A 23944-nucleotide genomic window follows, 5' to 3' on the forward strand; every position below is an offset into this window, starting at 1 on the left:
TGACATAAAAGCCCATTCTTTTACCCTATTCTCAAATACAAAATGGTGGTCACAGCTTCAACCTCATGGGTCTGCCCTGAGGACAGAGTGAGTACCAGGACACAGAGCCTGGAAACGAAGAAGCGATGTGCTAGTCATGTTTTCTCCCTCTGCTGTCACACCTCAGGCCCCCCTCAGAATATGTGTCTGATTTTAGGTTTTCCAGAGTGTCTTGGGCATCCCTCTTCTCCACAGTAGTATATCTCACTTGCCTGCCTCCCCAGCGGGGCAAGGTAAAGACATGAAATTTTGCCATTATGGAGTTCAGATAACTCTAGTGTTGGGGCCCAGACCAAGGCATGAGAAGAATTCAGGATCCCATGGGATGGCATTAAAGTACCTTTGGAGTTGTAGTCTAAGCCATCCACACAAGAGGAAAATAATGCAGTAATCATTTAGGGAACAACTGAATTCTATCAAAAAAGAGGTTCTAGGTTTGGGGATTTACCCATTTTATCATTTACCTCATCTAGCTGCATGAAAGGGATCCATCAGGTCATCTGTAATTAGAATAAAATCAACCCGAAGACTTCATGTTCTAGTCGATGATTATTTTGTTCATTCATTTACCAGATAAACATTGAGCAGGTGCTGCACATCAGGCCTGTGTGAGGCAGGAGGAATACAATGGTAACAAGCATGTTTCCTGCTCTGAAGACACCCATCCCATTCATTCTGATAAAGGAGAAAGACAAAAGAAAACCCATCTGGACATAAAACCCAACTAAACATACAAGTGGGTAAATGGCTGCATGTTGTTCTAAAGGCTTCAAAGGAAGCCATCAAGGGTTGACATTTGAACTCTACCTTCAGGTGGGCAGGAAAGGCCCCCCATGAAGGAGAGACCCAAAGGACAGACCCAAAGGAGACTCAAAAGAGAGACTCAAAGGAAGAGCAAGTGCTGGCTGCAGGTGTGTGGGGGAGAGCACTGGATAGAGGGCAAAACCCAGCGTGAGCTCAGCAGATTAAAGGAACTGAGAGGGGACTCCCCTGCCTTGCCTGATGAGCAATAAGCATTTTCTTTTTCTTTCTTTCTTTTTAAAATTATTGGTTCTTTTCAGTTATCCATGACAGTAGAATCCATTTTGACATAATTATACAAGCATGGAGTATATATTGTTCTAATTCAGTCCCTAGTACCTCGCCTTCCCCTTCCCTCCCCCACCCTCAGCTTCCTTCCCTCTACTGACCTTTCTGCCATTTACCCATAATTATTTTTTTTAAATTAATTTTTTGTGGATGTGCGTGATGGTGAGGTTCACCGTGGTGTATTCATGTACATAGCAAAGTTATGTCAGATTCATTCTGCTGTCTTTTCTTTTCCTAGTTCCACTCCCTTCCCTTTGTCTACTTTACTGAACTTCTATTCTTTTTTTTTGTCCCCCACCCCGGGGTTAGCATTCCATGTCAGAGAAAACATTTGACTTTTGGGTTTGGGGAATTGGCTAATTTCACTTAGCAATAAGAATTTTCTTTCTTTTTTAAGAATATTGTTTTAGTTGTAGATAGAAACAATATCTTTATTTTTATTGGTTTTTATGTGGTGCTGAGGATCGAACCCAGAATCTCACACGGGTGAGGCAAACGTTCTACCACTGAGCCACAACTCCAGCCCAGGAATAAGCATTTTCTAATGGACAATGTGAAGAGCCCAGGAGTGGAGGAAGTCAAGTATCTTTACAGGCCTGTTCTGGAAAGAGCTTTATTTTTAAGGAGACAGACTGGCAGTGCTTGTGTGTGCGTACATACATGTGTGAATTTATGCCAAGATAATCGCTAGGCATTTGTTTCTTTCTATAATTAAAGAACGTGACACGATCACAACTTGGCTGGAGTTACTCCTTTCTTTGAAAATAGACTCAGCAAGCTTTAGGATTGAGAATAGGTAGACTTTGTGGCTGATGACTGAAGCCCTGAGAAAAACAAGGGAACAGTTATGTGTGACCCCGACATTGAGTATGTAGTGCACCCCTCCTCCACAGAAAATCTGAATTAAGCTTCTCCAGAGACCCTCATCATAACTGTTCTTAGACAGTCAGCAAGAATTTCTGAAAAAGTTTTCAGGCGGGAGGTGTGTTGCAGAAGCAGGATGTGATAAGAAAGGCTAACCTGAGGCCTCCATAGAGGCTTGAATTCCAGGCCTGGGCTCAAAGCCCAGAACAGTGAAAAAAGCTGCTTTTGTGTAGACTTCTGTAGATGGTGAGCCTCCGAGCCCCTCTTCCTACACACTGGGTAAAAAGTTCTGAAACTTTCTAAAGTCGGGGTTCTGGGGATTGATCCACTGTGGTGAAAGCCTTTTCCCCCTTTGGACCTGGCTGCAGCGAATAAACCTGCTTCCTGTTATTTCCTCGGTGTCCTGCCTCATCTGTTCCACAACAAGTAGACTGATTGAGGGTCATTGCCATTTTCAAAAAAGACTGAGTAGACATGCATGTCAATGCCGAGTGGGGTACTGACAGGAGTGAGTTCTGTAGGTGTTGTTCTTGGGGTTAGACATTCAGCAGGCATTTATCTAGATGATATCCACAGTGGTGCCCAGTGTGGCCTCACCAGTGGCTCACTGTGGGACCTTAAACTAGTTATTCACAGTCTCTGCACTTCAGGGTCCTCAAGGGATTGTTGATAGGATTAAAAAAATCCACAGGTCCTAGCTCAGCTGTTAGTATTGAACAAGTATTCAGAAACATTCATTTTCCTTCTCCCCATCCCCCTTTGTTGTAAGAGTGGAAACAAAGAATCAAAGTGAAAGTAATTTGGGGAAGTACAATGAGTGGATGTGTCATGTTGGATGTGGACAGTGAGGGACAGGGAAGAATTAAAAATGGCTCCAAGTTTCTAACCTGGGTCACTAGGTTAACAGTTGTGTAAGATAGGACTTTTTTTTTGGACGCAAGTCACAGAATATTAAGCAAATAGGGGATTTGGGGGGCTCACACAGTTGAAGAATTGCAGGCATAACCAGTTTTGGAACCCTTTGTTTCCTCAAACGAGGTTTCTACTCTTGGCTCTACTGTCCTTCATGCTGACTTCATTCCTCTTCAACTCCATGTGCACCTTAATGTCAACGGCTCCCATATCCTGGTGTAAGAAAATATGCAATGACAAGAGTTATCACAACTATTTGCTTATTACTCCATAGGCATTGTTCTGTATTTTATACATATTGACACAGAATTTTTACAACAATGCTATGAGATACATACTATTTTACAGGTAGAAAAACTGAGAAAAAGTAAGCAACTAGGGCCAAAGTTTCAAATAAAAGACAGAACCAGGATTTGAGCCCAAAAGGTCTGGTTTCTACAGGCCTGTGCTCTGTAGTACCTCTGAAGTGGCCATCTTGTTTGGGTCCAGTTGCACTGTTGTCCTTTCATTCGGGTCCCTGAGGCTAGAGGAAGGTGCTGCTCAAGTGGCCAGGCTGCAGTCATAAGCCCTCTCCTGAAGTGGGCATGAGGATATGCTCTGAATGGTATATCCTCATATCCTGGGCTGAGAGTGGGGAAGGGAACACCCAACAGAAGAAGATCTGGTCCCTTGTCAGAGCAAGGGGGATTGGAAGCTCCACAGCAAAACAAGACCTTTCCAACACAATTAAGATAGACAGCTATAATAGAAAACACAATTTTCTATTCTATTCTATTTTACATTCTATTTTCTAGAAAATATAATAGAAAATAAAAGGGATTTAGGGAGGAAATGATGAACTCTATTAAAAAGCTGAAGTTTGAAGGGCTAGAAAAATATTAAGGCAAAGATATGATTCATATTTGATATCAAATATGAAACAAAATGATAATAAAAGGCTAAAAATAAAATAATAGGCAAATGAAGGTTAGGCAAATGAGAAATGAAAGCAGAAATGGCAACATTTGCATCAATGGAGTGGAATTCAGGATGAAAGCACTTATAATATAAGGAGCACCCTTAATGCTGTGATAAAGGACACAGATGACAAAGGTGACACAGTGCTACAGACATCAAAAAACTTAGCAGCTAAATATGTAAAAATAAGGAGAATTTTATAAATACAGAATTATAATGGGAAATTTAAAAATATATTTCTTATTATTAGCTAGAATTAATAATCAAAAAAGCATTCAGACCAATAAAATAATAGAAATGCTAGTCCAAAAATTACTTAGATGAGCTTAATAATAGAAGCAGATAATTTTTTTTTTTGGTACCTAGCATTGAACCTAGGGATGCTTAACCACTGAGCCATATCCCCAGCCCTTTTATTTTTTAATTTTGAGACAGGGTCTTTCTAAGTTGCTTAGTGCCTATCTTAAGTTGCTGAGGCTGGCTTTGAACTTGTGATCCTCCTGCCCAAGCCTCCTGAATCTCTGGGATTACAGGTGTGTGCCACCAAGCCCAGCTAGAAGCACATGATTTTATATAGTACATATAAGCACTTCTTATATCCCACAGGAAGAGAAATATTTTTTCACTAAAAATACTTATATAAAAGTTATATAAAAATTTTCCATATGCATGGTTGCAAAGATAGCTTTGACAACAGACTATATAGGTCACATTCTTTGATCAAAAGCTGAAAAATCATTGATTCATGATAAATAATTACATAAAACTTAAATAGTTAAAAATTAAGGAACAAACTAAACTTTTAGATGAGTTGTGAATCAAAAAGGACATAAAAAAGGGTCTGGGGATGTGGCTCAAGCGGTAGCGCGCTCGCCTGGCATATGTGCGGCCCGGGTTCGATCCTCAGCACCACATACAAACAAAGATGTTGTGTCCGCCGAAAACTAAAAAAACAAATATTAAAAAAATTCATTAAAAAAAAAAAAAGGACATAAAAGGGAACTTACTATCTAGAAACCAATAAAGAGAAAAACCACTTCTTATTAAGACTGACAGAATCCTGGAAGTTGTGCTTAGAGGAATATTTAGAGCCCTCAAATGATTTTACAAGTTAAAAATAAAACCCAAAAGTAAGAGAACTAAGTAATCATCTCAAAAATTTAGAAAAACTAGAAAGTTGGAATTCAAAGGTAAAAGTTGGAAATTATGAAATAGAAAAAAATAATAGAACATTAAGAGGGATAATTATGTCAAGTATACTGAAAATAAAAGTTTATTGAATAGAATAATAAAATAGACAACATATAGGTTTAAGAAAGAAAAGAAAATAGAAGAGATTAAGAATGAGAAAAGAGGGGCTGGGGATATGGCTCAAGCGTTAGCGCGCTCGCCTGGCATGCGTGCAGCCCGGGTTCGATCCTCAGCACCACATACCAACAAAGATGTTGTGTCCGACGAAAACTAAAAAATAAATATTAAATTCTCTCTCTCTCTCTCTCTCTCTCTCTCTTAAAAAAAAAAAGAATGAGAAAAGAGTCATACGCACAGGGACCTGAGAAATTAAGAGACTCACTGTGGGCAATCTTGTGGCCATATATGTGAAAGCTGCAGAAAACATACAATTTTACGTCAGAATATAAACTAGTAAAATGGACCCAAGAAAAGAATGAAAACAGGAATGACAATTATACAGAAGAATGGTAAGATGATTGGAGTTTACTTCTGGAAAGATCTTAGAGCCAGATGACTTCACAGCTGAGTGTTAATTTGCTTCTAAAGTTCTGATGATTCTAACGTGTGATTACTGAAATGTCTGCTGCTCAAATTGTGTCCAGGGGCTGATACAGCAGCATTACCTGGGATCTAGTTAGAACATGCATATTTATCTACTTTGAGCCATAGAAAAACCCTTTAGATTCATGTTTAAAAGCCAATATAATTTTAATACGAAACCCAAGAAGCAAAAAGCACAGATTAATAATTACTAATTAATACTATATAGAAGAATCTCACAATTTAGTGGTCAAAATGAAAAATACAATATTAATTTATAAAAATCTTTATTATATCAAAAGGACAAAAGACAAAGAACAAGCAAGATTTATTTCACGACAGCAAGAATGGTTCAGTATCTAAATTCCACTAAGGTGATCACAATCCATTACATCACCAACCTAAGGAAGAGGAAAATCTCATTAGGTATTCAAATGATAACTGCTAACATTCAGCAGCCATTTTAAATAAAAACTCCAAGTATAGAAGGAAATATTTAGACAGACAAAAGGCTACATACCAGAACTGATGGAGGCAAGTGAAATCTTTGTACATATTTAATTACTGCTGTGATGTATTTTTTTAAATTTAATAGAATTAGGGACAGAAGAAGAAAAGACTATTTACCAAAACCAATACAAGTATTATCTTTTTTAAAAACTGTTTTAGTTGTAGATTTTTAGACCCAATATCTTTATTTGTTTATTTTTAATGTAGTGCTGAGGATCAAACACAGTGCCTCACCCATGGGAGGCAAGTGCTCTACCACTGAGCTACAACCCCAGCCCACAAGTATTATCTTAAGTAGGGAAACAGTAAAAGCCTTTCAATTTTAGTAAAAAATCAGACTGATTCCTGTACTACTGTTATAATTTAACATTATTTTAGCAAATGAAACAAGACAAAAAGCTGAAATAATGAGCATAAACATTAGAAAATAAACAAAAACATGCATTTTGATAGGGATATACATTTAAGAAAACCCAAGATAATTCAGAAGGAAAAGCAATAAGACATATTAAAAGAATGAGAAAAGCCAGTACAATCTAATCCCCAGGACACGGGAGGCTGAGGGAAGAGGATCACAAACTTGAGGCCAACCTGGTCAATTTAGAAGAGATCTTGTCTCAAAATAAAAAGGAAAAATGGCTGGGGATGTAGCTCAATGATAGAGTGCTGCTGAGTTTAATCCCTAGTACCGTGTGTGTGTGTGTGTGTGTGTGTGTGTGTGTGTGTGTGTGTGTGTGAGAGAGAGAGAGAGAGAGAGAGAGAGAGAGAGAGAGAGAGAGAATATAAATGGAAGCTAGATAACTATGCAGAAAACAATAGCTTTTCTATTTTAATAAGAATCAAGTAAAAATAAAAATGGGACTATACTGTTCCATATGTAATATTCATAAAAAGTGTAAATTGCTGAGGTAGAGGTTTAATAAGAAACTAACAAAATATAGGGAACTGATTCTACCTTGTTAGGTGATAGAAGATCTGAATAGCCAAGAGGCCTCCATGTTCTGAGATATTATATAACAATAATAATAATATAATAATAATAATCCTCCTAAGATTGAGATCAAGTAGTTTTCATTACAATGAAAATAAGTGGTTTTTTTTTTTTCTTGGAACTGGATAGAATGATTAAACATTATTAGGAAATCTAAATGCTCAACATTAGTTAATAAAAATATGAAAAAGAAAAAAAGGAGGTTTTTCCTACCAGATAGTCAGAAACTAAAGCTGCAGTAAACAAATCAATGTGGTATAGACACAGAGTTAGGTTCCAAAGGGACAGTTATATAGTACAAATGCAGTAGCTTATTTCAGGGGGAAAGAGATGGGTCATTTAATAAAGAGTTGACTTCTTTCTGGAAAAAAATTAAAATGACACTATCATATACCATATATGAAAATAAACTACAGATGAATTAAAGACTTAGATTTTAAAATCTAGGCAAGTAGATTGACAATGGAAACTTAAATGCTGTAAAAGTAATGACAGACAAATTTGTATACAAATCTTAAAATATAAGATAAAGCCTATCATAAATAAAGTCAAGAATAGATTAAAAATATTAATAAAGTATATGATAGGAAAATGTTAATTTTTAATATACAAGAAACTCTTACAAATTGATTAAAAAAATGATCAAATCCTACAGAAAATGGGCAATGGACATGAATTGACACTAAAGAGAAGAACAAATCCTAAGAGCCACAAACGTAAAAAGACACTTAAGTTCATGTAGAGTCAAAGAGATGTAAGCTAAAATAACAATAAGTAAAAATTTAAGTCATGTAGTCACTTGCTAGTGGGTGGGATATAAGAAAAGTGTTGTCATGCCTATTGGTGAAAACATGATGTGTCAGAGTCTTTGAAAAAGGCAACGAGGCACTAAAAATAAGTTAATATTTATGAAATGCTTAAAGCAGTGTCTGTCACATAAGAAATGCTATGCACATTTTTGTTAATTTGTTTTTTTTTTTTTTTTTTTTTTTTTTTTGCTGAGGATTGAATCCAGTAGCACTTTACCACTGAGCTACATCTCTAGACCTTTTTATTTTTTATTTTGTCTAGATTGCCCAGACTGGCTTCAAACTTGCAATCCTCCAGCCTAACCCTACCCTAAATCACTGGAATTACAGGTGTGCACCACCAAGTCCATCTGTACATTTTTGTGTAATAAGTGAGATTTCTCTAAAAAATAAAATCATCACTGTTGACTCAAAATTTCCATTCTCAGGAATCAGTACTATTCCAAAGATTAGGGATACAGCAGGGAACCAAACCAATATCCCTGCCTTCATGGAGCTAATACTATGGTCCTCTGCCATCTTCTTTATGCACCAAAAGTGTGTCTTTTTTAAAATTCCAATGCCTAGGCAAATACCTCACACACATTGACATATTTAATACATATTTATGTAACAGCATAGTGCTTTTAGCTTTATATCCCAATCTGAAGATGTTTGTAGATATATCTCATCTTCTTTTTTGGCTGTTAACTCCTTGACGGTTAGATGGTATCTTAGGCATAGTGGTAGCAACAGTTTGTTGCCCAAAGGTGTAATGAAACATTGACGCAGAATGTTATGGTTTATTGTTTGGATCCGACTGTTTCCAAAGACTCCTATGTTGAAGATTTGGTCCCAAATGTAGCAATGTCCACAAAGTAGGGCTTTTGGGAAGTGATTGGATCATGAGAACTGAATCTTATCAGTGGCTTAATCCATTTGATGAATTAATAATTCAACTGAACTGCCGGGAGGAGGTGGCAGGTGGGGCGTGGCTGGAGGAAGTAGTCAGTGGAGAAATGCCCTTGGTGACTATATCTGGTCCCGGTTGGCCTCCCCCATCCCCTACCCTGGCTGCCAGCAAACAGAGCGGCTTTCTTCTGCCACATTATTTTGCCAGGATATTTGGCTTCATCCCAGGCCCAGAGCAATAGAACCAGATGACATGAACTGAAACCTCCGAAACTGTGAGCAGAAAACTTAAGAGCAAATGGATTTTCGTAAAGACTAGTAGTTTCAGATATTTTCTTCAGCTGCCAGTAGAAATATCTGGCAGCTAATATGAAATGCATGGCTGAAGAGAAGATGTTAAGTCCAGAGGGGTAGATCTGAGGGTTTTCTTTTGAGGTGAAAGTTGAAGTCATCACAGGGAGTGGACGAGTCACTAGTGGAAAGAGAATGATACTCCCAGGGTTTGGGGCTGGAAACGTAGGCCCATCCAGTGTCCTTCTTTACTGACCATGTATCTCTGGGTATACTACACAATGGGTCTGAACCTTGTGTCCTCAAATGTTCTGAAGGGCTAATAATGCCTGTCCTCCCCCACATGACATGATGCGTGTGTAGGTGGTTTGTAAATCAGCAAACACTATGCAAAGTAAGGATCGCGGTGCTGAACTGGAGGTGCCTGAGGATTGAACATGGGGATCATGGCCTGGCCTCTTCACCACATCAAGGGACTCCTACTCATCCTTCAGATCTCACCCAGCAGCCTTCCCTGACCTCCCCATGGACCCATGCCTCTTGGGTGTGCTGTCCCTGCAAGTTTCTACTTGCTACAGTGGCGATTTGATCCACACTTGGCGGCGCTCTCCATGCCTGCCTTGGTGCTCACTGAGTGAACCCAGAAGTGAGCACAGGCACAGCAAGGGCTGAGTTAGACTCCTAGGAAGGAAAACAAAACCACAGTGGGTGAGGAAGCCTTGGAACCCTTTTCAAAAAAGGTCAGCAATGTCAAATGCTTGGAGAAGTGAAGTGAATGAGAAATTTTGAAAGCACCCCAGATTAACTGCATCTAGAAGGTGGCTGCCTAAAACAATGGCTTAAATACCCACAAGTGGCAAAGCTGTTGAATGAAAATAGTCTCTGGGTTTCTACAGAAGATAAATATCTTGAAACCCATCCTATCTCTGTTGGGGTTGAACCCTGAGTCACCTTGCTCTGAGAAGGAGAGTACAAAAGGCTGCAAATCTAGCAGAGAAACCTGAATGGAGTCGTGGAGCCCCAGCTAAAGTTTATGACTGCTCTGCCTTTGTTTGAAGCCCAAGCGCTGCAATGAATCTCAGTTCAATTAGTTTCACCTGCCCCCAGAGAAAAAGTCAGATTTAATCGAGGTCTGTGTACTTTGTGCAAACATTTGGTAATGTTCATGCACTATTTTATAGTACAGGCATTCATTTTCTAAGCTCAGTTTTCAACTTTGCTATATGGAGTATTTGGAAGATATTTTGTTCCCATTTGATCCCACAGATCTGTGCTTACATTTGTAAGAATTCTGTATGTGATTTAAAAACAAAAACAAAACAAACAAACAAACAAAACCTCGAAACCTTCTATACAATCTGTTAAAAATAAAATGCGGGATTTTATTTATTGGTAGTACTGTTGTGTATTTTTTTTTTTTTTTTGGTGGTACAGGGGTGCTCTACCACTAAGCTACCTCCCAGACCTTTTTTCCCTTTTTATTTTTATTTTGAGAGAGAGTCTCATGAAGTTGTTCAGGCCAGCCTCGAATTTATGATCCTCCTGTCTCAGCCTCCCAAATTGCTGGGATTACAGGTGTGTGTCACCATTCCCAGATTACAGTGCAGTATTTTTATCCCATGGTGTTTTCACCCTCTTTCTTCAGTGTATGGTAGAGACTTTCAAGATTATATTTTTTAAAATTGTGATCATAACATAAAACCTACTTCTTGAACATTTTAAGGCAGTTCAGTAGCATCAAGTATTTTTAACATTTTATTGTGTCACTGATCTCCAGACCTTTCCTATCTTACAAAACTGAAAGGCTATACCCATTAAGCAACAACTCCCATTTCTTCCTCCTTCTAACCTCCGTCGAAATTTCTGATGGTTGATGGTTACTTGTTTTTCTCGTGGTGGTAATGGAGATTGAACCCAGGTCTGTGCACATACTAGGTGAGCACTCTATCACTGAGCTACATCCCTAGCCATTTTCAGTTTGAGACAGGGTCTTGCTAAGTTGCTGAGACTGGCCTTGAACTTGAGGTCCTCCTGCCTCAGCCTCCCTAGTCTCTATGATTAAAGATGTGTGCCATAGTGCCAGGCTTGGTTTTGAAGCCAGATTTAAAGTTAGGTAGTCAGTGTAGTTAGGTAAATCGGGTCTAACACCGAGTGAAATCTAAAATGGAGGCCATGCTGAGAATGATTCCGGGGAAACCCAGGACAACTCATGAAATGTTAATGAAGTCCCGGAAAGGCCCTAGGCCAAAGTCCACCCTATAACAGCCCCCAACAGATTTGGAGATAGCCCATCCCAAAGAAGTGATAATGAAGTCCTTCCTGCCCAGATTACTTGTTTGGCCCACCTGTGTCCCAACCCTTCCCCCTTCATCAGCAAAACTATAAAAAGGGGAGACAACTGCACTTCCTCGGATTCCACCTCTTGGGTCCCTTTCTTCCTCCGGGAGAAGTCTTTTCTGCTGTCCTTTAATAAACTTCTAATTTCTACTCTGACCTTGCCTCGGCGTGCTTCTTTGGTGTTATTCTTCAACATCGGGGAAGCAAGGACTCGTCACCGGTCAACAGCGGTATCAGTTTCATATTTTTATTCGACTAGGTTCTAGAAACTCCACCTGGGTAGGTGACCTTAACACATTTCTAGGAAGTCCAAATCCATTGTCACTACATACCTCTACATACTCATAGAAATTGGGGTGATCATTTGGCTAAACCACAGAATCAGTGATATGATATAATCTTAATCAAAGAAGAAACAAAATTCAGGAGTGTATTCATAAACATCAAAAGACAGTAAAACAATTGAATTCTCAGACATTAGTTACTTGCCTATGTATAGAAGTTCAGAAGTCAGAGGAAATATAAAGATGATTTATGTCAGGCAGTCATTTGTTCAGGAAAATATGTATTAAATATGCTGAGCCAACCCTGGCTCAGATTTGGCAATTGAGAAAAATAGACCAGAATTCCAGGCTTTAAGGCACTTTGTAGTCAAGGTATCTAGCAAGATGAAGCTGATAATCAACACGTTTATTCACTGAAACACCCTTGATTTCCTGCATGCTTAGGGAGGTCCTTTTTCCTACTTGAGGATGTCCTCAGATATAATGACTTTGGAAGGCAAAGATGTGGTGACTGTATCTTCAATTGTTGAATGACTCATTTTCTACCATAGGGTTCTTTCATATTATTAATTACAAAACATTTACTGTGTAAGGAATTTGGTTGATGGACACAATGTCTATTGAGCACTTATGAGCCCCTACTCTCATTTCCTCTGAGGAGAACTTTATCCTCTTCATTTTGTAGATGACAAAGTAGAAGCTCAGAAAGAGTGAGCAACTTTTCCAAAGTCAGGAGGGGACTCAAATGTTCTGGGTAAATTCAGGAGTCCTTTTTACTTGGCTGTATGTTAATCATGGGCTGAAAGGTTGTCAGTCACTAAGGCACACTTTCATTGAGCACTCAGTGTACAAGGCAGTTGGGCCACCGGAGTGTATTCCAAGAAAATCAGTCCCTTCCAGAACTGACACTATAGTAGGGAAGACACATATCACAAACAACCACACAACTGCAAATGTGCTGTTTGGCAAAGGGGTGCTTTGGGAGATTAAGACACAAGAATCCTTCACAGGCTGCCATTGTGGGTAGGGGTCAGGGGGTGTGACAGACAAGCATTTCCTTTCTGAAAAACAAAGCCTCAGGACCTTGACTTAATTGCTGTAGCCAGACACTGTTCAAGTTTGCTTTGTTCTGTGGGAGGGTTTGGTTACTTCACAGATGGGTTCAACTGAATTGTGGGTAGAAATTCTGATCCCCACCCAGACCAGCTAAAACCGGTTTTGATATTTGCACAACCTGTGAAATACACACTCTATGCAGTTTCTGTTTAAATATAGTCTGTTTGGAGAAAAAAATAGAATTAACACCTGAGCAGAGAAGCAATACTTGACCTATAACTTATTCTGTTGGGGCTACTTAAAGAAAAGGAAAGTATTGTCATCTTTGTGATAAAAAAAAAATGTTTGACAGGAAGCAAATATTATGAAAAATGACTTTTAATTTGTTCTTTCCCCCTAAATTGACACAATAATGAAAAAAAATAACAAGAAAGTACTAAGAAGACACAATTGCAAAAATTAAAACCAACAGGGAAATAAACCCATCTCTCCATTAAAGCAAAATGAATTTAGTTTGTTTGTTTTGTTTTGTACCAGGGATTGAACTCAGGGGCACTCAGCCACTAAGCCATATCCCCAGTCCTTTTTAATATTATATTTAGAGACAAGGTCTCACTGAGTTGCTTAGGGCCTTGCTAAGTTAGTAAGGCTGGTTTTGAACTTGCAATCCTCCTGCCTCAGCCTCTCAAGCCACTGAAATTGCAGGCATGCACCACTGCGCCTGGCTTCAATGTAGTTTTGATTTGCATTTCCCTGATTGCTAGGGATGTTGAACACTTTTCATATATTTGTTGGACATTTGTATTTCTTCCTTTGAGAAATGTTTGCTTAGTTCTTTTGCCCACTTATTGATTAGGTTACTATTATTTTGAGGAGTTAAGCTTTTTGAATTCTTTATATAGTTTGTATATTAATTCCCTGTCAGAGGATTGGCTGGTGAATATTTTCTCTCATTCTGTAGGCTCTCTTCATGTTCTTAATTGTTTCCTTTGCTACACAGAAACTTATTAATTCTTGGTTTTATTTCTTCAGCTTCAGGAATCTTGTTAAGGAAGTTGGTGACTGCACCAATATGCTGAAATTATCGCATCTGCATAATTGGATGTAAAGATCATCATGCTAAGTGAAATAAGTCAAACTCAGAAAATCAAGAGTCAAATGTTTTCTCTCATATGTAGGAGCTAGAGAAAAATAAGGGGAAAAGAAGAGGGGTTCAGATATCATAAGGATATAGGGAAGATGGGTAGAGTAGAGAAAATCTTCGCCAGGCTCTCTTCACACTCTTTTGTTTCCTTTGCTATACAGAAGAGGATCTTCACCAGAACCTGACCAAGCTGGCACCTGGATCACAGACTTCTAGCCTCCAGAACTGTGGCGAAATAAATTTGTGGCTTCAGCTTCCAAAGAAGAAGTGAAAATATGTCATACATATTTTAACACACACGTGTGTGCACATGCATGGTCACACACAAAATTCCTGAACGCCACCCCTAGGGATCTCAATTCTGTAAATCTGGGACCTGGGAATCTGCATTTTGTCATACAATTAAGGTGATTTTGAAAGGGATAAATGAGAAATTAGAGAAATAGGTAGATTAAACTGTTACCCGTACTTTGGGAATGCTCTCAGGAAGTCAAATCACCTTGTGGAATCCTAGGTGACTGAGGGAAACTTCCTGGTGCCCTGCTAGGCTATTCATTGGCCACTTGGTTGATTTCTGCGGTTGGGTCACTTGGGACAAAAGGTGCTGTGCTGGGCTCTGGGTGGGGATGCAAATGCTGGTTATAATCTCATAGGAGATGTCAACACAAAGAAGCATAGGGGCTCTTAGTAACTTCTAGTAGTTCAATTTTTCATTTCCTCCCCTGTGCAGAGGATCATGATGCCCAGCTCACAGAGCTGTTGTGGAGACAAAGTAAGATAAAAGAGGTGTTTTTAACTTTTTTAAATGAAAATGACTTTTACTCTTCAGCAGAAATCAGCTGATGTACTGATTTATTCCAGAGAGAAAACTACATCAGGCACAGCAGTTACACTGGAAGTCACTGCACTCTATAAAGTATCAGGGCAAAAGTTTACATCCCTGAAGACACATGAACATTATTACCTGGGAAGATTTTTTAAAATATACACACTGACCCTCTCCCTGAGGAGATTCTCAGTCAGATGGTCTGGGCAGACAAGCATTTTAAGAAAAGCTCTCAGGGTTTTCAACTGGTAGCCAAGGTTTCTAACTACCTGACGAATGTAAATTTTACATGGTAGGATGGGAGAGGCTTCATCGAGAAGATCTTGTGTGAACTAGACCTTTGAAGGACTTGTAGGACATGGAAAATAATATTTTTGAACTAGGTAATATGCATATACTATTTTTATTTTTTTAATATTTATTTTTTAGTTATAGGTGGACACAATCTTTTATTTTTGAGGTGCTGAGGATCGAACCCAGTGCCTCACGCATGCCAGGCAAATGCTCTACCTCTGAACCACAACCCCAGCCCCTACACTATTTTTTAACTAGATAATATGTATAAAATTCAGAAGTCAAAAAGGATTTACCATGAAAAATATATCTTCCTCTTTTTCCTGGCTCCCTCCCTTGATCTCTCTGGAAGCAACATCTATTATCAGTTCTTGTTTATACCAGCAGACTCTTGCCAGTTCTTGTTTATAGAACCTTCCAGGTGCTGCTGTAGTTTAAATGTGTTTCCCAAATGTTCACGTGTGGGAAGCTTAATCCACACATACCTACGTTAGTGATATTTGGAGGTGCCACCTTGGGGAGGTGATTTGAATTAGAGACATGAAGTGCATCCCTAGTGGTGACATTCATGACTTTATAAGAGGAGGAAAAGACCTGAGCCAATCTGCTTGTTGTTTCACCATGTGATGCCCTCTGCCATGTTATGATGCAAGAAGGTCTTCACCAGATGCCTGTACCTTGATAATGACCTTGCCATCTCCAGTGCTACAGAGAAAACAAATCTCTATTCTTCCTAAGTCACCCTACTCGTGCTATTTAGTTATAGCAATAGAAAATGGACTAAGGCAATTGCTACCAAGGATCTTCTCAGATTGGTCAGGGGACAAAACAAGAAAGGAGCAGGTATTATTTCTGTACCATGAGCTTCCACAAAGTACAGAATCTACACAGGTTTAGCATAGGAGATAAATTCTACCTAAGGAAAAAAAAAAAGCAAAAAGTAGACTTTGAGGATAGGACTTCTCTCTCTCTCTCTTTTCTTATTATTAGTTCTTGTTACAGTAAATTCTGAGCATTTAAAAAAATTAAACCTTTTAATTTTGAGATCATCATAGAGTCACATGTAGTTCTAAGAAATAATAACAGGAGGTCCCATGTGACTTTTGCCAGAGGAAATTCATTTAAATTTTAGTGCTAATATAGATACTTGAAATCAAAAGTATCGGTTTGAAAAACTACTACCCTGAAATTGAGAGTGAAATGGCATGGGAGTGGGGCTGTGGAGGAAGAAATACTTTTAGTTTCCCTCATGGTTTCTGGGAAATCGAAACTTAAATCCTCCTGTGGCGGTGGCACAGTTCCAGCTGGGTCTTATTTCTCTGTGGTCTCCTCCCTGGATACTTCTCCCTCTCTGTGCTGGGGAGGACAAGCAAGGGAGACCATCTGGGGGAGGGACTTTCTCTAGTGGGTTGAACCCAAAGTTTCTACCTGTGTCTCCAGGTTGAAAAATGAGTGGCGGTCCTGCCCACTCCAAAGCCTGCCTTCCTGGCCTCCCCACTCACAGAACAAACAAACGGAGGCAGCAGGTTTCCAGCTGCCTCTGAATTGTTCCTGGATTCCTCAACAGCATGCGCCTCTGTAAAAGGGTTTCACAAACAGATCACTTGATAACGCTGTAACTGTAAACTTATTTCTTCCCTGCTTATTAATTTTGGTACTGTGTTGGCAGAAAGGAACACCTGGTCAGAAGCAGGTGGCTGGAAAGGGACCTTAATCTTTCTCCAATGAAATTCATCTCCCACTATTTACCTATGAACGGCCTGACAGGTGTCCTGCTGATTGAAAATGCAAACCACCAGGCTTGAGTTCTCTCTGAGAAGTTTTCTAGTTTTCTCCCTCCCTGTGGACAATTTTAGTCTAGCATCTGCTTCTAATGCTAATGTTATTTGTATCAATACATCTAGATACATTAATACATAGTATATTAAAACTTGGGGGTTTTGGCGGGGGCGTGGAGACAGACACATTGGGCTTCATCATGTATGTGATTTAAGGTATTTAAGGCATTCACCAGGAAAGAAAGAATAAAACCCAACTATTGATAAAGATGATTCCAGAGCTCTATAATTACATGAAACAGAAAACTGCAATATGAGTGAGATTCAGGCACATTATTTTCTCTATTAATAATAATTACTTTTTATTAATTTAATCTGGGCAGAATGTTTTTTTTTTATTTTTTTTTTGAGAGAATTTTAATATTTAATTAAATTTTTGGCGGACACAACATCTTTGTTTGTATGTGGTGCTGAGGATCGAACCCGGGCCTCACGCATGCCAGGCGAGCACGCTACGGCTTGAGCCACATCCCCAGCCCTGGGCAGAATGTTAATGTTGTGTATGTACAGTCACATCTGTGACACATGTATTATTGTCCCCACTTTATTGTTGGAGTAACTGGTGTTTCTAAAGGTGAAGTTCTTGCATAAGGTCTACATGGCTGGTGGGTGAGACAAAGTTTGGATTCAGATCTGTATGGCACTGAGTGACTCTAGCTATCTGTGCTATGTATAATTGTGGAAACTTTGGACTCTTCAGAATAATATTTTTATTTTTGTGGTACTAGGGATCCAACTCAGGGAATCATGCATGCGGGCGTGTGCTGCACTACTGAGCTATATCTTCAACCCCAGAATAATGTTTTTAAATTAAAACAAAACAAAGGGAACTACCCTCCTCCAAAGCAATTCTACAGAAATCCATTTATCAATTGTGGCAGGTCATTTTGAAGGTGGGCCCCAATGGACTTTTCCCTGGGTACCTGTGTTCAAATTTTGAGTTTGTGCTGGACATGGTGACTCCTTTCTGAGGGACAGAATATAGCAGAAATAATAGGATGTCACTTCTGAGATTAGGTTACAAAAACCCTGAATTCTTGGGTTCTCTCTCTTGCTGTCTTTTGGGTTGGTCACATTGGGCAAGACCAGCTGCCATGTCCCAAGGCAGGTCTATGGAGAGGTCCACGTGGTAAAAAACTGAGGCTGTTGACAACCACAAGAGTGAACTCAGAAGTAGATCCTCTCCCTGTGCAGATGACATCTCGATTACAGCTGCACAAGAGAACTTGACCCTGAACTACTTGGCTAAACTGCATCTGGATTCTTGACCTACACATAAAAATGTTGTTTTCAATCACTAGTTTTGGGTTATTTGTTATGCAGCAGTAAAAAAATACATAAATACTAAAACATATTAAAATAAAACAAGTTTGGTATATACACATGGTACTTAGTAGTGAGAAAGTATGTTTAAAATATAGGCAAATTAAAGTTTGAGTTTATATCTTAAGACATGTTGGTATGAGGGCTTTTGTTCTTTAATTTGTATAGAACATTTAAAAATGGGGAAAATTTGGACAAGTAAAATAACCACACTTTTTAGTTTTTTTTTTTAATGGTGCACTTAAAATATTAGATTGCTTCACAAATTTGCATGCCATTCTTTTGCAGATATTCTCTGTATCATTCTAATTTTAGCACATGCGATGTCAAAGTGAGACCCATACTTTCTGGTCTCAGTATTTGATGCTTTGATATTGGGGCCATGTGAGAGAGACTGTCCCTCCCTGGCCTTGCCAGTTACATAGAAATAATAAATGAGTCACCTGATCACCTGGGAGTGTGACTGTCATATAGAAACCAACCTATCCAGAGCACATACCCCAACTACCTCCTTTATTGGTTTTATACATTGGGCCACTATCTGTCCAAATCACTCCAGGATGTGTTATCAGATAACAAGGGACAGCCCCTTCTTCCCAGAGCCTGCTAGAATTAAACAAACTGGCTAATCCTGAGCTTGCTTATTCTGCCTTCTCTGTCTTGTGTTGCGGCCGCCCCCGTCCAACCATGGAAACAAAAACCTCTTGCCTACATTTCCACCTGGCTCCCTCTGCCTTCTGAACTAATCCAGTGCTTCTGCATGTCACACACACTCCAGAACTTCCACGTGTCATCCCTTTACCCCCTAACCCATGGCATGGTGTTTCCCTTCTCTTGGGATCTGTGAGTGTAACCAACTAACTTATCAATGACAATCATCTGCTCTGTTGGTCTAAATAATATTAAGATCTATATTTTATTGTTTTATTTATTTTACTGATTTATTTTTGTGGTATTGGGGACAGAATTTAGGAGTGCTGTACTTCTGAGCTGCATCCTCAGCCATTTTTTAAAATCTTATTTTAAAACAGGGTCTCACTAAGTTGCTTATGCTGATCTCAGACTTGTTATTTTCCTGCCTCAGTCTCCTGAGTAACTAGGATTGCAAGTCTGCATTATTGCTCCTGGCTAAAACCTACATTTTAAAACAAGGCAATCTGCACATCATAATAGACTTTCAATTTATTTTGATGTTTTATTTTCTGATTTGAAACAAGGGTTAAGAATCTGATTTCACAAAGAGGTATTGTTGCAAAAGAAATGACAATTTCCATCCATACATGTCATGTCAACAGCCCAATTGCAGAAAAGCCAAAGAAAGTGCCTGGAGATGGCATGTGAGATGTGTGACTTATTGGGGGAAAGCTTACAAGAGATCAGAGGCTGTTCCAAGAAGAGTTCAGTAGTGCTAGGCTGAGCAGATAGCACCCACGTCCCTCACTGTGTTCTTCCAAGCAGTGCCTCCTGTTCCTCAAGGTATTTGTCCAGTGACAGCTGTTAGTCTGCAGAAGCAGTGATGTCATCAGCATTAGCATGCTCAGTTTGCTTGTATGACTAGCATCCCAAGGAGTACTGTCAATTTCTACAGAAAATACCAACTTTCCCTAAATCCCGGAGTTCATAGGAGAAAGTCAGTGTCCTTTGAGATAATATGTTACATGGACCTTCTGGCCCATGCTTGCTCTCATTGTTCCCTTAAGGTTAGGTTTTGGGGAACAGAAAAGGGGCATTCAGGGACATATGTTTTATTGTTCTCCTTTTCTTTAGGGATGATGACACATACTCATTTTACCAGGTAAACACAGGCTTCTCTCAATAAATGCCAGAATTATCCAAGACTTTAAAAATTCAGCTCCAATTGAAATATGTATTTTTATCCAAATAACAATAAAGCGATTTCTTCAGTATAACATATTAAAAAATTGCCAATTTGGCTGGTCATGTGGTGCACACTTTGTAATCCCAGTGATTTGGAAGCCTGAGGCAGGAGGATCGCAAGTTCAAAGGCAGCCTCAGCAATTTAGGGAGGTGTTAAGCTACTTCGTGAGACTTTGTCTCAAAATAATAAACAAAAAGGATGTCTCAATGCCTAAGTACCCCTAGGTTCAATCCCCAGTATAAAAAAAAATTGTAAATTTGTCCAGGTATGGTAGCAAACTTCCAGTCACGTAGAAGGCCGAGGCAGGAGAATCCCAAGTTCAAAGCCAGCCTCAACAACTTAGTAAGACCCTGTCTCAAAATAAAAGACAAAAAGGACTAAGGACTAGCTCAGTTAAAGGAACTCTGGTTCAATCCCCAGTACCTACCCCCACCCCCACTTTAGGTTCAACTTTGATACTATTACAATAGAAATGAATTCTAAGTGTTTGCAGTTTTCTCTTTTCAAATAAATGGACAGAGATTTTTGTAGATATATAATTGTTAGTCTGTAAACAAGTCAGGATGGCACCTGGCATTTTGCCAGGGGAATGTTAGAGTCTGTAAACAAGTCTGGATGGCGCCTGGCAAAATGCCAGAGGGAGTGGTTTGTGAAGTAAGGCCAGTGAGCCATTAAGTGTGGAGATTTCTTATTGGTTGACTGATGTATCTAGTTTATGCCAATTAAGATAAGCTGTGTGGAATGTATAAATACCACTCCTGTCCTACAATAAACGGCTCCTACTCCTGCTGTATCAACGTACACAAGTTGTTCGTCACCCCCCGGTTATTTTGCTGCAGCCGGACTGCGGACTGCGGCATGGAATAACAGAGAAACAATATGTATCTCTGGGTGAGCAATGTGGAGCATGGGCTGTACAGGCTCCCAAGTATAGATATGATGTGCATGTATATGTTGCTCTGTAGCATCAGTGCACAGAAGACTGCATATGGTCTCTCAGGGGTCTAAAATCCTCAGTAAGTATAAGTAACAAGTGACAAGATACTTCAAGATATTGCCAGTAACTTAATTGGGTATAAAAATATCTGTGATTTTTACTGGTTAAAAAAAATCTCATGGGTTTTGATGGCATCACCAGGGTTTCTTGCTTACATTCATAACTGAAAGTAATGCTAAATTTTATTTTAAAGTTAGTGAAAATAAAGATAGATTTTTCCCATCCAAGTTCCTGGACCAGATTGGAGCCCTATCCTGGAGCTGTGTTCAGCCACTGCCCTTCCTCCCTTTTCCATGGCTAGGAACTAAGACAACAGCAAACTCACCTGTGAGCTTCATTCTCACAGAAGGACCTAACCATGGCAACACCAAGGGAAATATACAAGTCTACTTCCGACAAAGGCTGCAATGAAGGGAAATTAGATATTCTCCTAGACTGGTGGCTTCTCCAATAGTTTCAGAGCACACAGGGAGGTCATACCAGGCTGAACCTGAGCTGGGGCCAGCAAAAGGAAGATGCTTGGTGGTGATAGAGGGTCACTCATGGCCAGTGCCCCATTAAGACCAGGGAGACCTCGAACACCAAAGACCTTATTTAATATTTCCTCCTCTTCCCTTATTGTTTAATTAAATATAAAAATATACCAAATCATCAAATAAGTGTATGGTGGTGAAATGAAGCTTTGATTTTTTCCCCCCTAAGGTGCCAAATTTGATACTTTAGAAAACTATTTAGTTGCATTACAAAAATAATTTTCAGATGCTCCTGCATTATTACTGGTGTTAAAGTAAATGAAAATAAAGAATAGGACTGAAGAATCCCTGAGCAGACAAAGCTAGTTAAGTCATGGAGGCAACTTTGCCTTGCTTAATTCACAAATAGAAGTGAAACTTGGGCTATTTCTTATAAATGCCTATTTTAAGGTAAAAAGAAACTTAAATTCATCCAATCAGAAGCCACCAACTAATGATGGTTACATAACTAGGAGATTTCCCAGCAGGGTAAATCAAATAAGGTACTGTATAAACTGTACCCAAATATTTTCTTTGCTTTTTTCCCATGTTCACCCTGTGAAAGCCTTCTACTTGCATTCCCTCAGGGGACTGCCAAACTGTCTTTAGTTTGGTGCTCCCTGACTCATGCATGAATTGCTCTTTGCTCAAACAAATACTCTTTTTTGGTGGGGTGGGTATTAGGGATTGAATCCAGGGGTGCTTAACCACTGAGCCACATCCCCAACCGTTTTTTAATTTTTTAAATTTCGAGACAGGGTCTTGCTAAGTTGCTTAGGGCCTTGCTAATTAATGAGGCTGGCCTCAAACTTGCAATCCTCCTGCCTTAGCCTCCTGGGTTACTGGGATTACAGGTATGTGCCTGTAAACTCTAACATTTTGTGCCTCGGTTTGCCTTTTAAAAGTGGTCAGAATGCATACTTTGTCTGACTCAGATAATTTGGCAATGGTTAAGGCATCCTAAGTGAAGGCAACACGTGTTCATCTTGGAACCAAATGAAACTCCCCCGCCCAAAAGTGCAGATGGCCCTTAGGACGGGTACCTTGCTAGAATATGTACTCATTGTGAGTCCATGATCTGTTAGGTTTCCAGGAGAAGGAGGGCTGATCCAGGCCCAGCACACAGAGTGAGGTGGCATTTGTGAAATAACAAGGACAACAGATGCCTGCATCATCTAGTGGATATCAAAGAGAGGAAAAATCATAGAAACTGATAAATGGTACTTACATCAAAGATTGAAGAACTGCATTAAGAAAGGCCAAGAATAATGTGCAAGTAGTAATAAGGACTGTGAACAAGGAATCCCATCCCAGTGCATTTGGCAGGAGCCCAGAATAGCTTGACAAATGCTCTCCTCATAAGTGGGCATGGGGAGGGGACCCAGAATTAGAATTGTGTGTACACAAGAACAGGGTGATTCTTTCAGATGCTCTAGATGAAAGGCTCCCACTGGTTCCTCATGGACAGAATGTAGATGTAAATTCTCCAGCCTGTGCTCCTCACACATTTCCACTGACATATCCTAAGGACAGAGAAGTGGAAAGCCCCTCTGGGAGGGCAGGTTCAAAGCTGCCTATTTTGAACTCCCTAAATTCAAAATTTCTTCGAAGTGACATGCTTGATTTTTAAAATATATGTGTATTTTCCATTTTTCTCCACTATATAACCACATTTGTTTCAGTATAAAAATGTTTTTATATTGTGCACTACCATGTAGTCATTTCTATAAGATAGATGTGCACTTTACCCACCTTGGCCTCCGACTGCTTGCCTCAGGGGAGTATTTACCCCAGTTTGAGAAGCAGGACCTTGAGGTATTTATATATCATTTATATTAATGATTGAGATATACCTATATGTATTGATATGTAAATACAATGTATATATTTATATATAAATTATATATACATTTAGAAATTCTCAACAAATCCTTTTGTTATTTTCATAAAAAACTAGCTGGGCAGAGCCCTGTATGCTTGTAATCCCACTGATGCCAGAGGCTGATGTCAGCCTTAGCAACTTAGCAAGACTGTCTCAAAATATCAAGAAAAAAAAAAGGAATAAGAAAAGAAAAGAAAGAAAGCAACCAAACTTTACTATCTTGGGTGCATATATGATTACATGGCCAATGTAATTCTACATTATGTACAACCAGAAGAATGAGAAGTTATACTCCTTAGTATGTGTAATATGTCAAAATACATTCTACTATCATGTATAACTAATAAGAACAAATAAAAATATATCAAAATAATATTAAATTTATTTTAAAAAATATTTAAAAAATAAAAATAAAATAATGACAATCTTTTTACAAAAGAGAAGAA

General features: G+C 39.1%; 1 long non-coding RNA gene across 1 annotated transcript in view; it reads right to left on the reverse strand.

Annotated features, from left to right (window-relative positions):
* Positions 1-1735: 1735 nt before the first annotated feature.
* The window catches only part of LOC308654609, a 31876-nt gene continuing 9667 nt past the window's right edge, over positions 1736-23944 (reverse strand). Inside the window, exons 3-4 of the long non-coding RNA XR_014023303.1 lie at positions 5408-5466; positions 1736-3117 (exon numbers count right to left, since the gene is read on the reverse strand). This is a non-coding gene — a long non-coding RNA (uncharacterized lncRNA). The remainder of the gene's footprint in view (positions 3118-5407; positions 5467-23944) is intronic.

The sequence above is a fragment of the Spermophilus citellus genome (assembly GCF_964194105.1).
Source record: "Spermophilus citellus genome assembly, chromosome: 8".
NCBI lineage: Eukaryota > Metazoa > Chordata > Mammalia > Rodentia > Sciuridae > Spermophilus > Spermophilus citellus.